Raw genomic sequence first — 15,076 nt, forward strand, 5'->3', positions numbered from 1 at the left:
AGCATCAACTTCAAATTGGAGACCTGATCCTGGTTCCAAGACATAGCCAATCCATAAGTTCAACCTTGGGCTATTATCACGCTTGCATTTATTTTTCAGATGGGGACCAGAACATCATCGATTTCACACGTAAATCTCTACCTCTTCATGTAATGTTCAATATAAATGACACAACAATTTAATATTTATTTAACTTAATATATTGGTGTATACATTAGAGCATTTTGGGCTTTTTTTAATAACATTAAACACCTAAAGTCTAATCATAAAATCACAATGTAGAGATTATTGTCCTTGTACTGAATTCCATGTTTATGTGGCCATTTAACACTTAACTGCTTCTGTCTATCTCAGCTCTTTTTATTCCTGTAGCATCACAATAAACATAGAAAACAAACAACTATTTATATTACTATATAACATTAAATATCATATCTTTTTTTTTTTACAGCAGAACGACAAACATCCTCCCGTTCCCCTTCAGGTGTAGGAGGCGTGTCGACAGAGCAAATAAATGAGTTCTGTGAAGGCGACAAATACGTCGTTTTTAAGTAAATCAGGGGGGATTCCCCATGATTTTGAAGATCGAGTTAGTGCGGCACTGGGGAGTAATAAAAAGTATAATCTCCTCAGTCACAACTGCATCCATTTTGCATTGGAGCTGCTGGAGGACAAACCAGAGGTAATACATTTATTTGTAGCTTCACCAAAAAAATACAAAATAAAATAAAAAATAACTGTAAGCACTATTGTAATGATCGTGGGACATTGTACATATTAAGAAAAAAAAAACAGGTTCACTACAACAGAATGAAACTGTTAATTGTCTACATATCATATACAGTAAAACCCTCGCTCGCAAAATTTTACCCTGTTTCACGAGCAAATTTCGAAGGCACGAGCAAACCCACGCTTCCATCAGTCGCTTAGTTGATCACTCGGTTGCTCTCGTTGTTCAGTGCAGCAAAAACTAATTTTACAAAATTATTTCACTAGAAGTGTCTCCCAAGAAAATCAGTGATTGTGCTGTGAAAACGAAAGTAAATAGAATTACCATGGAAACCGAAGAGGTTACGAGCGTGGTGCGCGTCTCACACTCGCAATCAACCACTACCACACAAGTAAGTGTTCAATTATGTTTACAGTACAGTAATTTGTGGTGTATTTGTTTGTTAAAATAGGCTACAAATACTTTTTATAGTAAATAAGCGATCGAATTAGATCTCGGAACGGATTAAATCACTTTTACATTCATTCCTACGGGGAAAATCAGTTCGAACGTACGAGCAAATGGACCTACAAGCAATTTTCAAGAACGAATTCTGCTCGTACAACGGGGTTTTACTGTAATTAAAGCTCTTAATCTTCTAAAGTGTCTATTTTACGTTTCTGGATCCAATTTTATACTCGTTTTGCATCATCATATTCAATTCCATAATTGAATAATAGTATATGAACATTTAATGTGAAAAATATATATATGCACTGTATGTATAAATTCACACACACACAAATTAGAACTTTCATATGTTTAAACCTTTGTAAAAAGTAGTACATTTTAGATATTTATATGTTTGCTCTTAGTATGGTTTCTTATGAAATATATGTATTTTTATTATATAGAAAATAAACGATTTAATGAAAAGAGGGGATATTTTATTTTATATCTTTAAAATGTATTTTCTTTTTGTATTTGTTTTTAGGGAGCTTCACCATGAAATCATAAAAGATGATCAAATTCTTTTTTTATATATATAATAATAAAATGTTCAATTATTATTTTTAAATAAAATCAGTTAATTGTTTGTGTTTTTATCAGCAGTCATTGCCTAAATCTATTTAGTTATTTTATGTCACTTCTTACTCCATTTCTACAACATGATCAGCAACAATGCTGTCGAGAAAAATATTCAAATTATCTTATCTTACCTTATCTAGAGTGTGTTTTAATCCAACTAATATTCATCCAACAAATTGACCTCATAATTAGTATAGAACCTATTAGATACAATAGAAGCAGTTTGATTAAACCTATTTAGCCTATGTGTTTTAATCAGTCTCATGTAGTCTATGTGTAGCAATGTTGTAGCACTGGTATCACACCACTGTCTGCGCTACTGGACCAGTTCTAGGTTCTAAGGAGTGGGGGAGCAAAAATCACTACACCAGAGACCGTTACTTTAAATACAAAAGGCCATCTATTTACTGTATGCAAAACACATGAAATATACAGAACCATGAAAATGTAAAAAAAGAAAATATACCCTGCAGGTTCTCAATATTGAGGTAAGTATAAAATATTCAAGAAATAAAAATAAAAATAAATTGTGTTTCACTCTCTTTTTGTTATTCAGTTCACCTAGGCACTTTTAATTAGACTAATCTAAGTTAGACCGGTCTTTTCCTAGGTTGAACCTATTTTTGAATCCCTATTTTTTTCTTCCTGAATAAACCCTTTTTCCTTTTCTTTACAGGCAAGAAAATACCTTCAATTCAAACAATCAAATCAATATTAACCATAAACATTATAAATCATATTTCAAATCACATTTCAAATCACATTTCAACATATGAACTCAATGTGAAATTAGAAGTGTGTGTCTTTAATTCAGTTCGAGTTCAATGGGAGTTAAATTATTCAGTTCAATGAAGAGTTTCAGTTCGATTCAGTCCGCAAATAATAGTTCAATCAGAGTTCAATTCGATCCAAAAACAATTTCTTATACTCCTACCGCTCTGGCAGCGAGTCACTGTAATCAAAAGGTTTCCTCACTGATGTGATGAAGAAGATGATTTGCAAATCTGGGTCTGGCTCGCCATCTTGAATCCCGTCCGCACGTGTGCACACCTGCACACTGCAGATCAATCCTCGCTCCGAGAGATCTTCAAATTAAGCACATAAAAAAACCTGACCTGTATAACAGGTCATAAGCACAAAAAATTAATTTTTAACTCTTCAAATCACACAATTAAATGTTCCACAGTCTCTGAGTTGTAAAGTTACTGCTATGGTGCTTTTTCACTCCAAAAATGGCGGCGGAGCGGTCTCCATTAACTCACCGCTCCGTCTCCACATAAATACATAACACATCTTTCATTTACAAAGCATACATTCACTTTTATAACATGCACAGTTTTAATAAAACAAAAATTTTAACTGGTAAACAACTTATGGCAAAACATTTCCTTGTAAACAGCTACGTTTTACTATTAACTCTCTGCTAGAGAAAGTAAAAACATGTGACACAGCAAAGTGCAAAAAAACAACTTAAACTCACCAAAACCGTTGTGGCTTAGTTCTCATAAAATCCCTGTCAATCCCTGATCAGGTAAGTTATGTTTTTTTTAATTGCAAAATCAACTTTTACACTCTTTTCTCTGCTTAATAAACATCATTCTCTCCAATCTCTCTTCTGCTCTCTCCCGCAGGTCTCTGCTGCAGCGTCGCTGACATGACGCTCTAATTTCACTAGTCTCTTAAAGGGGTAGTGAACTGAATTTTCTGTCTGCATACTTTTAATCTTTGAACGTTAAATTGCTGTTTTAACATTTTTAACATTTTTAATTCTGATGAATAAACTTCATTAAATGAATCACTTAACTTTTCAAACTTATTTATGCATCTTTTAACTATTTATTCTTATTTAGGTCATATTTCTAACAGGGTTACATATGTACTCCAAGATTAATTAACATAATAACGATCAGATTTTAATAAATAGAGTAGAGTAGGGTCTGACTGGTGTTATGAGTGTGTTTGGAGAGACAGGAAAGAACAACATACAAGGCAGACTTAAGCATGTTTATTGGGCAGAGATGAGGTGAGATTGACGATGCTGTCAGTGAGCTGAATAAAAGAAACAAACAGAGATCACAATGACTAAAGACATACAGTTAATATGTGCATGTAACAACAAAAGCAACAAGCTTACAAATGTTATAGTTGTGAAGCTTAACACACTATGCAACAGTCAGTACAGGTAATATAAATGAAGTATGACCTAGACACTTACATAACTAAGTAGAATAATGTAGTTAAATATATACAAATAGACAATTTAAGTAAAATAATATAGTTTGATTTAATAAAAATGGGATAGCAAATAGCATTATAAAAGCAGAACACTTACACAGAGTAGATGTAGGGAAGATAAAGTAGGCCGCAAAATGGTTGTCCACACATAAAAACCTGAGAGCAGGAGGAAGCGGTGCCTGGCTGTACCAGAGGGGGTGAAGGTTGTATACACATTCTTTTCTTAAGTGACATAGAGAAAAGGCCGTCAATAAGGGTAATGGGGGAAACAGGAAAACCCAAATATGGAATCACAGGAAGGGGACTTTGCTAGAGTGAAGAAAATAGAAAAAAAAAAGTAAATGTGTCATGTAACACCAGTGTATAAGAAGAAGAGGGGGAGAGAGAGGACTGAAAGAAGAATAAGATGGTGGAAACTAAAGGAAGAAGACTCTAGTGTGAGATTCAGGGAAGAGGTCAGACAGGGGCTCTGTGGTGGTGAGGAGGTGCTGGATGATTGTGGAACTACTGCAGAAGTGATAGGGGAGACAGTTAGAAAGGTACTTGATGTGACATCTGGAAATAGAAAGGAAGACAAGGAGACGTGGTGGAATGAGGAAGTGCAGGAGAGCAGAAGGAGAAAGAGGTTGGAGAAACAGAATTGGGTTTGACAGAGTGATGAGAAAATTAGACATAAGTACAAGGAGATGCGGCAGCAGGTGAAGAGGGATGTGGTGAAAGCCAAGGAAGATGCATATGAGGAGCTGTATGAGAAGTTGGACACTAAGGAAGGAGAAAAGGATTTGTAGCGATTGGCCAGGCAGAGGGACTGAGCTGGGAAGGATGTGCTGCAAGTTAGAGCAATAAAGGATGGAGATGGAAATGTGTTGACTAGTAAGGAGAGTGTGGTGTGACGGATAATCCACTGTGGCGACCCCTAATGGGAGAAGCCGAAAGAATAATAATAATAATTATAATAATAATAAATGATAAACTCTGTGTTTTAAAGAGAATAAAATCCATAAAGCTCGGAAACTCACCGTTCCAGGGGTCGTACAGTTCACTTCATCCCGGCAGAGGGTCTTAATCCTCCACCTGGAACACGACGTCTCTCAGAGCTACAGGAGGAAAATCCAAGCGATGCTGAGGAAGGAAAAGTCCAAACAAATAATATAAAATAAATAATATAAAATATTTAATATAATAAAAATCAAAAGTAATATTTCAGAGTTAAATTCCAGTGGAAATGCGACTGCTGCTTTTCAGATGATACACACTGTGTAGTCAAAAGTATTTGGACACGTGTTTTTTTTTTCCAGCCAGATGTGGTTCATAAATCCACCTAAAATGCACTTTATGACATTTATCTGAAAGGAATATTCACATTTACTATTATTTATACAACACCATGTCACTATTAGTGTTTATTAGAAGATTACACACATCAGTAGTATTTGAGTGATGTAGTGGTGAAGATGTAGAAGTTGGAGAGCAGTTGTTACACTTACACATACACATTTTTGTGTATAAGTGCAATATAAATAAATGAAATTCAAGTTAAATAAAGCTGATTAATATTAATGTAATAAACTAAATGATCCAGAAAGATGAGTACAGATTTAATAACATTTATTTTGTATACATTTTTTTTTATTTATAAAATTCACTATTTATGCTGAGAACCTGCATGAAGGTGGTACTAAATTTATTAAATGTACCATTTACATGTTAGAACTCAATCAAACTTACTGTTAAAACTCAACTTGATCTGACCTCAAATCAGGCTCTAAACTGTAGCAGTTCCTCCTCCACCCACACGGGGGAGACTCCTCCATGGAAGTTACACTGAGTTACAGGAAGTTATGTTGGGTTTCTGTAGGTTCTGTAGTTGTACGATTTTATTACATCTCATATAAAAATTGCAGTAGCAGTTCTACAGAATTCACGTCTCAATTTGTGAAAAAGCTCAGCTTTAGTAACTCATCCTGCTGTTTTAATAAACTTTCTTTCGGCTTCTCCCGTTAGGGGTCGGCACAGCGGATCCTCCGCACGTTTGATTTGGCACATGTTTTTATGCTGGATGCCCTTTCTAACGCAACCCTCCCCAATTTATCCGGGCTTGGGATCGACACTGAGAGTAGCTGGGGAGGGTTTCCTGACCGGGAATCGAACCCAGGTCGCAGCGGTGAGAGCGCTGCATCTTAACCACTAGACCACCAGGGGACCTCTTAGCCTGCTGTTTTAATAAAAATAAAAAAAAAACAGAAATTCAGCATCTCCAACTAGAAATACAATGTGGATTCTGTTCAGGTTCATACAGCAGGTGATGGAACTCATCATCACTTACATGTTAATTGGTTGGATGGAGCTTTTATTCATTAGTTATTTATCCAGTTATCATCTGTTAATCTGGTGCTAGATTTACTAAAACTGCGTAAATTTCCTGGCCCTCACACCTAGTAGCACCCCTGCTGAGATTTTCACAGGCCTACAGCTCCATTGTTCTCCTGCTTTTGTTGTGCAAACACACCAATTACCTGTGAGGCCTGGCACATTTGCAGAGAGAGAGAGAGAGAGAGAGAGAGAGAGAGAGAGAGAGAGAGAGAGAGAGAGAGAGAGAGAGAGAGAGAGAGAGAGAGAGAGAGAGATTATATATATAGAGTATATGTGCTTTTTTTCTATAGGCCTGTATAGCACACATCAGAAAACCTTGTAGCACTGGTGTAAAATTATACACACATTCACATACGTTCATGTGGTTATAGTCTGTTATCGTGTTGGTTTTGGGTCTTGGTGCATGAAACTTAGAACACACACAGTCTTGTTTTTTTAGGTGAATAAATTGTCAAGCAGACACTGCCACTTCTAAGCACTGAAGTGGAGAATACCTCTCGCCGTGCAGTGTCTTTTGCAAGTTGAGGAAGTTCACAACCGGACTTTATTCACCGTGCCCAGTAGCATTGTTTTGCGCTGCAGAAGTCTGTGCGACAGTGACAGTGAAGTAAAGAAATTGTCCGTCGTGACATTTCTCCCATCATCCAAAAATAGCTCAATCAGATTCATGACCATGTTCTCTGCCAGCCTCTCTCCCTTCTGAAGACTGGGGTCCTTTCCCAAGTAAGGAGATGCATTGCAGACATATTTGGTCTTTAAATCTGTGGCCATCCAGAACTTGATCCCAAATTTGTCTGGCTTGGTTGTGATATACTGTGTGAATAGACAACGAACCTTGGTAGGGAACAGCTGTTCATCCATGGTCATGTGTTCTCCTGGAGTGAAACTCTCAGCACAGTTCTTGTTGAAGCGTGTCCAGATGTCGGAGATGGCAGCAAATTTGTCTGTTTTCACCTGTTCTGCCTGCTTGTCCTTGTCATCAAATCGAAGGTGTTGCATAATTAAAATAAATCTATCTCGGGACATTGTCTCTTTGATTACTGGCACCAGAAAGCTTTCTGACCAGCAATCCACAATGGCACCAACGGGACACATGATTGCTGTTACAAACAGAATTGAAATGAATGCCATCAGTTCATGAATTGCCAAATTCCAGTCCGGCTCTGTTCTGCGGGCTTGATGGACCGTGCACTCCCTGATGGTCTGCAGCATTCCCACGTCTAACAGGCAAAGGAAGCTTTGGAGCACGCTTGTAATTTTACGCTGTCGGAAGATAAACAAATAGAGAATGGTAAATTTACATGAACCTCACTCTAAATGAGTTTATATAAATATCATATGTACTATGGCATTGACAAACCTTAGCAGACTCTGTGGGTCCAGCTTGCGCAGTGAAGCACGAGTGATTTGCTACTGCACTGGGCATTCCAATGTCCTCCTCTACCCACCCAGTGCCGTCTTTTGCTGTCTGGCTCAGACAGGGCTTCCCAGTACCACGGTGCATCTTCCGTGGAGGCATGTTGGGTTCTTGTTCCGTTTCCTTTTAGGATTCTTCTGAGGAGGTATCAGTGGCCTGCTGGACAAATGAAATCTCTCCTCCATCAGAGTCTGCTTCGTCTATTTCCTGAAGCCAGGCCAAAGCCTGTTGGCAGTGAAACGGAGGCCATCCTGATGTGCATTTTCAAAAATGCGAAGAAGAAATGATTCTCCCGCCTGGGTCGCTCTGCTTTTATGCACAGCACTGTGCTGTAGTCATGCAATGCCACTGCCTTACATACACAGTCACAATGGACAGAATCACGACCAATTGTTTGGAAGATTTCCTATCCAGCTCAACAAAAAAAAGGACAAAATGTTAGGGTTTTCACTATCTGGTGTGCGCTGATCAGGAATTGTACTCGCCCAGCATGTCAGTCAAAACACGGTACAGGATTCAGAACACTCAACCTTACTGGGTAAAAAACTGATTGTATATGAGGTGATTCTTGCTATCTTAGCTGCTGTTCAGTAGTTTGCATGATGCAGAATGCATGCTGAATCGTCAGTGCTGAGTGACTCTGCTGAATGGTCAGTGCTAAGTGACAGGTTGCACAATGTCGAATGGCCACTGGTAGTTTACACTGTAGTTCACCATCTCCCTCAGAGTCTAATGAGTTCAGGAGACCCACGAGCTTGAATTTGGAGGAGAACAGATCAAAACTGGCTGTATCCCCAGGCTACACTAGAGGCAGACACACAGTTTACCAAGCAATGACAAGCTGCCTAGGACATTACAGGAGATTTGGCAACTCCGTGAAGATAAGGCGGCCATTCTGGAGAAACTCCGACAAATTAGGGTACTTTTCAAGGATATGCAGAATTTAACAGTAAAGCTGAAGACAACTCTGCTAGTTCAAGCTCTAAATTCAAGCTCTAGTGGGTCTCCTGAACTCACTAGGCTCTCTCAGTCTCATTAAACAAATGCAAATGTGCCAGGCCTCACAGGTGTTGGGTGGTTTGCACAACAAAAGGAGGGGGAGAATCGAGCTGAAGAACTGTGAAAATCTCCGAGGGTGATTACACCTCAGGACGTGCACCAGAAAATAAAAAGTAAGTAATTCTAGTGTAAAAACGTCCTTTCCTGACTGAAATACTCTTAAGTGGACATAGGCCTTTTAAAATATAATTTTAGTGTCGAAATTACCACTAATTTCCATTATAATGATCGCTAATATAAATGCATTGTGACTTTTTGGTTTTAATGCTGTATTAAAATGACCTACTTTTCCTGGAGGTTTGGAAATACAATAGCACAAGACCGCCTGTGAAGGAGAAAGAAGGACGAAAAAGGGTATGTAATTTTAGAATTGGGTCTATAATTGGAATGCCTCGCTCGATGGAGATTAAAAGAAACTCAAAGAAGCACGATTCATTACATTTATAACTTCGAAGACTGGGTTTGACAAGTTTTAACTCTGAAAGTTGACCTCTCAGCTGTAGAAGTGGAGACCGTAATGTTGCATAAATGTTAGGAGTTCAGAAAGAGAGACTTAATCTCACTGTCTATCAGGCACTTTAGCATTACCTGGACATTACTTTTGGTGAAGGAGTAGGATGCCTGAAACACGAAGTTCTGTGAAGACCTTTACTTCCTCAGTTCCTCAAACTGTTCTGACAAGTTCAACATCACCAGGTTCTACACCTTGAAGTTTGGATGCTTGACTGTGTACGCCTTTGAAGATAATGTCAGTTGAACTAGTATTCTTTAAATCGTCTGAGCATCTCCCCAGCTAACAGGGAACCTTCCCACAACATTATCTAACGTTTCTTAAACGTTGTCTAAATGTAAAAAAAAAAAAAAAAATTTTAAAACAATGTTTATAGAACATTTTCATAACGTTATTTATACTTGATGAATGTTCTAATGTTGACTGAAAACATTATCAATACAATGTTCTAGGAACCCCCTTATGACGTTATTTATGCTTAATAATTGTTCTGCTAATGTTGATATAAAATGTTATTAGAACAATATTCTCAGAACGTCCTTATGATGTTATTTATACTTGATGAATATTCTCCTAATGTTGATAGAAAACTTTATCAATACAATGTTCTTGGAACATTCTTCTGATTAATTCTTCTGTTGATTGTATTTGTTAAATGTTTTTAAAATGTTATTTAAATTTTGAGAACAACATTCATGGGATGTCATTACAATGTTATTGTTCTTGAATATTGAAATAAAAAGTCTTATAACTTCGAATGTTATTTTTCCATATTTGCTAAATATTTTCATAATGTTATCATAAAATGTGCTGAGTGTTCATGAACACTGTTTCTGTCCTGTAATTGTACTCATATTGTATTCTCATAATACTAAACGTCTAAAAAACATTTTTATATATCATATACACTCACGGTCACTTTATTAGGTACACCTTACTAGTACCGGATTGGACCCCCTTTTGCCTTCAGAACTGCCTTTATCCTTCGTGGCATAGATTCGACAAGGTACTGGAAACATTCCTCAGAGATTTTGGTCCATATTGACATGATAGCATCACGCAGTTGCTGCAGATTTGTCGGCTGCACATCCATGATGCGAATCGAGACTCATCAGACCAGGCAACGTTTTCCAATCTTCTATTGTCCAATTTTAGTGAGCCTGTGAATTGTAGCCTCAGTTTCCTGTTCTTAGCTGTCAGGAGTGGCACCTGGTGTGATCTTCTCCTTCTGTAGCCCATCTGCCTCAAGGTTCGACTTGTTGTGCATTCAGAGATGCTCTTCTGCATACCTCGGTTGTAACGAGTGGTTATTTGAGTTACTGTTGCCTTTCTAGCAGCTCGAACCAGTCTGGCCATTCTCATCTGACCTCTGGCATCAACAAGGCATTTGCGCCCACAGAACTGCCACTCACTGGATATTTTCTCTTTTTCGGACCATTCTCTGTAAACCCTAGACATGGTTGTGCATGAAAATCCCAGTAGATCAGCAGTTTCTGAAATACTCAGACCAGCCCGCCTGGCACCAACAACCATGCCACGTTCAAAGTCACTTAAATCACCTTTCTTCCCCATTCTGATGCTCGGTTGTGAACTGCAGCAGATCGTCTTGACCATGTCTACATGCCTAAATGCATTAAGTTGCTGCCATGTGATTGGCTGATAAGAAATTTGCGTTAACAAGCAGTTGGACAGGTATACCTAATAAAGTGGCCGGTGAGTGTACAGTTGTGTGAAAAAGTGTTTGCCCTTTAATTTGTTCTTTTTTTGCATGTTTGTCACACTTTAATGTTTGAGATCATCAAACTAATTTAAATAGTTGTAAAAGACAACACAAGTAAACACAACATGCAGTTTTTATTGTGTGAAAAAGTGTTTGCCCTCTAAACCTAATAACTGGTTGGTTTTCAAACCACAGTGGGAGCCATTATTCACAAATGGCAAAAACATGGAACAGTGGAGAACCTTCCCAGGAGTGGCCGGTTGACCAAAATTACCCCAAGAGCACAGAAACGACTCATCCAAAAGGTTACAAAAGATCTGGATAAATGCTTGAACATCAACTGATTGTTATATCTGCCAATGAAGGTCAATTATTTAATATTTTAATTAAATAAAAGTGAGTGTGCAGTTGGTAACCATGGTTTTAAATGTTTAGTGTTTTTTGTAATGTTTTAGATGTGAATGAAGGCTGAAATGCTGATTGGTTGCCATTTTTGGTAGCCGATGAAGGTAAATGTGGTTAAGTTAATAAAATGAAATGGGGCAGTTGGTAATTGTGTTTAAGAAAATGTTTAGTGTCTGAATAAAGCATATGATGTATTGTTAATTTTAGTTTTTCTGTTTTAGGTTTAAGTCAGTTGCTGTTTGGTACCCTGGTTGGCCGGTCTCAGGAGTGTGCTGCATGGTGGCAGCACGTGTATCGTGTGAATTGTTTGTGTACAAGTCCAGTTGGCCGGGGCTTTGTTTTTTTTATTTTTTGCTTTTTATTTCTATTGATGACATCTTTCCAGCCTTATGTCGCCAGCTTAATTCATGGTGCTTGTTTTCTGTGTGTGTGTGTGTGTGTGTGTGTGTGTGTGTGTGTGTGTGTGTGTGTGTGTGTGCATCCCTCTGTGTATGGGATTTAAGTTTGCTCTGTTTTTCTGTAGTTATAAGAGAAGGGTTATGTTTTGAGTTGTGTATTTTATTTGAGTTGTGGTTATTTCTTTTTAGTGTTTAATGCAAGAGGGATGTCCCCTATCTTGGGTACACCCAAGATGGCGGCGCGAGTACATCGCGAGGCTCAGGGTCTCTCCAGAATCTGCAATTTTGCGGCATTTCTGTTGCTCATATCGAATCTGTTCGTGCAGAACAGCTGTGCATATACATTGTACACCCGACGTGAGCCTTTGGATATTGGTTTACGACTCCCCGACAGTTTTATGGACAACCTTCATCTCCTTCCTGAGATCACCAGACCACCCGAGGCAGCTCACTCTTCCCCGGGCGGAAGTGCTCGCAGGCGGCATCGAGATCGTAAACAAAGGCGAGGGAAGCGTGGTGGAGTGAAAGCTAAGCTAAAGCTAACACCACACCTCCTCTCTTTACCCAGCATCTTCCTCGCCAATGTTCGGTCACTGGTGAACAAAATGGAGGAGATTCGACTCAGCATCACACCCAGCATGAAACTTCAGAACTGTAATGTCATGATTTTCACGGAAACATAGCTACACAGCGGCATTCCAGACAACGCTATTGAGTTAGCGGGACGACACACACTCCGGGCGGATAGGACATTAGATGGCTCCGGTAAGACCAGAGGCGGTGGACTGTGCATTTTTGTCAAAAAAGCTTGGTGCACGAACTCTGTTATTGTCGAGAGTCACTGTTCAGCTAACCTGGAGTTTCTCATGGTTAAATGTAGACCGTTTTATCTACCGCGGGAGTTCACTTCCACCATTATTACTGCTGCTTACATTCCCCCTGATGCTGATGCTAAGCTCGCTATGAAAGAACTTTATGCAGCCATCAGTAAACAACAGACTGTTCACCCGGAAGCTGCATTTATTGTTGTGGGAGATTTTAATCACTCAAACTTAAAGGCAGTTCTTCCAAAATTTTATCAGCATGTTTCATGTCACACCAGAGGGAACAAAACTTTAGACCATGTATACACAAACATGGCTGGAGCTTACGTTGCGACCCCCCTCCCCCACCTAGGACAGTCAGATCACTTTTCTTTGTTTCTCACCCCCAAATATGCACCCCTCATCAATCAGGTAAAGCCATCAGTGAGAACCATCAAGGTGTGGCCCGCAGACGCAGATTTCACACTTCAGGAAAGGTTTCTACACACAGACTGGAGTACATTTGCTTCATTGACTGCTATACCTCCTCTGTTCTGGATTACATCAGTTCCACCACAGACAGTGTTACTACCCATCAACAGATCATCACATACCCAAATCAGAAGCCATGGATGAACAAGAAGGTGCGCCTCCTGCTGGAGGCACGCACTACTGCCTTTAAGTCAGGTGACGCTCAGGCCTACAGCACATCCAGAGCTAACCTGAAGAGGGGCATCAAAGAGGCCAAGCACTGCTACAAGCTGAAGATAGAGGAGCATTTTTCCAACTCTGACCCTCGACGCATGTGGCAAGGCATCCAGGCCATCAGTGATTACAAATCCTCCCACTCCACCCCCGCTGCCACTGATGTCCTCTTTCTGAATGAGCTTAATGACTTTTATGCTCGATTTGAGAGAGACAACAAAGAAACTGCCACAAAGCTCAAACTCTCGGCTGATCACCCTCCAATCAAACTCTCCTCCACAGATGTCTGCAATGCACTGAGCCGGATCAGCGCACACAAAGCCGCTGGACCAGACAACATCCATGGTCACGTACTCAGGGTATGTGCTGAGCAGCTCGCTGGGGTCTTTACTGACATCTTCAACCTGTCTCTTGCCCAAGCAGCTGTTCCCACTTGCTTTAATTTGGGATGTAACTTTTAAGATCACTGTATGTATGTATGTATGTTATATTCCTCATTATTGGCCAAATATTATGTTGTATGTGTTCCATGTTAAGATGTCAGATTTCAGACAGTTCTATGTTTACTATAGGACATTCCCATCGTTTATGAAAGACTTTACTGTTTGTGTATGTAATTTTTCTATATTTGACATTGTATTATGTTCTATTGTATTTGTTTTATGTTAAGATGTCAGATTGCGTATGATTCAATATTCAATGTAGGATCCCTCTATTGGTTATGATGGTTCCTGAAGGCCTCTATTCCAAACCCAGATAAAATTTTACATAACGCCAAATATTTTATAGAGATATGTCTGATACGTTTGCTCAGTTGGATAAAACAGGGGTGCCTAAGTTGATTTAATGAGCCATTCGCAGTTTCACTGTAGTCTGATAAATGCACGCATCTGACCCAATGATGGATAAGATTTTACATATAACAAAAATTTTAGGAGAAACTTGCATGGTAAGCATGCCGAATGGGATGAAGCGATAATGAGGTGAATGTTCCGATGACGGGTAAGATTCTCTGAGGGCCGAAGGAGGACAACCTAAGGCAGGGCTTCACCGCCACTGGGCACCTGCCTAAGACAGGAGGTGTAATCTGTGTAAAGGGAGTGGATGTGATGCTTCAGGGCCAAAAGCATCAAAGGGGGGACTGTAAGAATTACAGAATGCCTCAATCCAGATTCCACCCCACACTATATCAAATTAAGCTCATCCGCAAAACGGCTTAAATTTCACAAAAGTATTTATGTAGTTTGACATAGAATTTCAGTTGTATCAATCCTAATCATAGTCTTGATTGAATCTGTCTGGGAGAGACAGCAAGCCTTCAAGGACCATTTCTAACCAAAAGGTGTCTGAGACCATGATTATCATTTAAACAATACCCTATCCTGTCCTGCTGGAGGGCCGGCACCAGCAAAGGTGTCAACAACAGAGACCTCCGCCTCGATCACCCAGCCAGTTGTTCCCTCATGCATGTCCTATGTCTAATTTACATTTAAAGGATAACTCTGGTCTATACTTCAAAGGAAAGAACAATATAAAATATCTGGGCAGAGTTTGCTCTGGGTTCTTTCTGACTCCGATGAACCCAAAGTGCTTCGTGTATTTTGTCACTGCTATGCTGTTATAAACTTCTTCATTACGATCTTCGTTGTCCT

At 39.2% G+C, this 15,076-nt stretch overlaps 1 protein-coding gene, 1 long non-coding RNA gene and 1 pseudogene across 2 annotated transcripts in view; 1 reads left to right on the top strand and 2 right to left on the bottom strand.

Annotated features, from left to right (window-relative positions):
• Nucleotides 1–15,076, bottom strand: part of LOC124384578 (zinc finger protein 850-like) — a 1,373,244-nt gene that overhangs the window by 146,274 nt on the left and 1,211,894 nt on the right. The window lies entirely within an intron of this gene.
• The window catches only part of LOC124384668, a 920,651-nt pseudogene that overhangs the window by 136,472 nt on the left and 769,103 nt on the right, over nucleotides 1–15,076 (top strand).
• Nucleotides 2,583–3,664, bottom strand: LOC124384752. The gene is made up of 2 exons (XR_006925565.1): nucleotides 3,279–3,664; nucleotides 2,583–2,913 (listed from the first exon to the last, which is right to left on the bottom strand). It is a non-coding gene; the product is annotated as an uncharacterized LOC124384752 (long non-coding RNA).

This window comes from Silurus meridionalis, chromosome 4 (assembly GCF_014805685.1).
Source record: "Silurus meridionalis isolate SWU-2019-XX chromosome 4, ASM1480568v1, whole genome shotgun sequence".
In the NCBI taxonomy this organism is placed as follows: domain Eukaryota; kingdom Metazoa; phylum Chordata; class Actinopteri; order Siluriformes; family Siluridae; genus Silurus; species Silurus meridionalis.